Genomic DNA, 347 nt, shown 5'->3' with positions numbered 1-347 from the left:
TTTTTTATTATTCCTGTATGCAGTTGAAGCAGTAATTATAATTTTCTTATAATATTATTTAATACAACTACAAAAATAAACTATATAGTCCAAATATTTCATATAATAAAAGAAAAGTCAGAGATATACATAAAACTAAAGCATTGGAAGCGGCTATTGAATACAACCTAGAGTTAATTTTATTATTAATATTTTAATTTAATTTAGTTATATTTGTTTTCTTAATAAAAAAAATTTTTTATATATGAAAAAAGTTTTATATATTATACAATTAAGTGATTCTTAATAAACTATATTTTAATTGTGTAATATTTTCAAGATACACAGAAAATGAAATCATTACACGT

Source organism: Odontomachus brunneus, unplaced genomic scaffold, assembly GCF_010583005.1.
Source record: "Odontomachus brunneus isolate Ranch 3 - 2012 unplaced genomic scaffold, Obru_v1 Obru_scaffold_232, whole genome shotgun sequence".
Lineage (NCBI taxonomy): Eukaryota > Metazoa > Arthropoda > Insecta > Hymenoptera > Formicidae > Odontomachus > Odontomachus brunneus.
The sequence above is the reverse complement of the archived record's forward strand: the minus strand, read 5'-3'. Positions refer to the sequence as shown.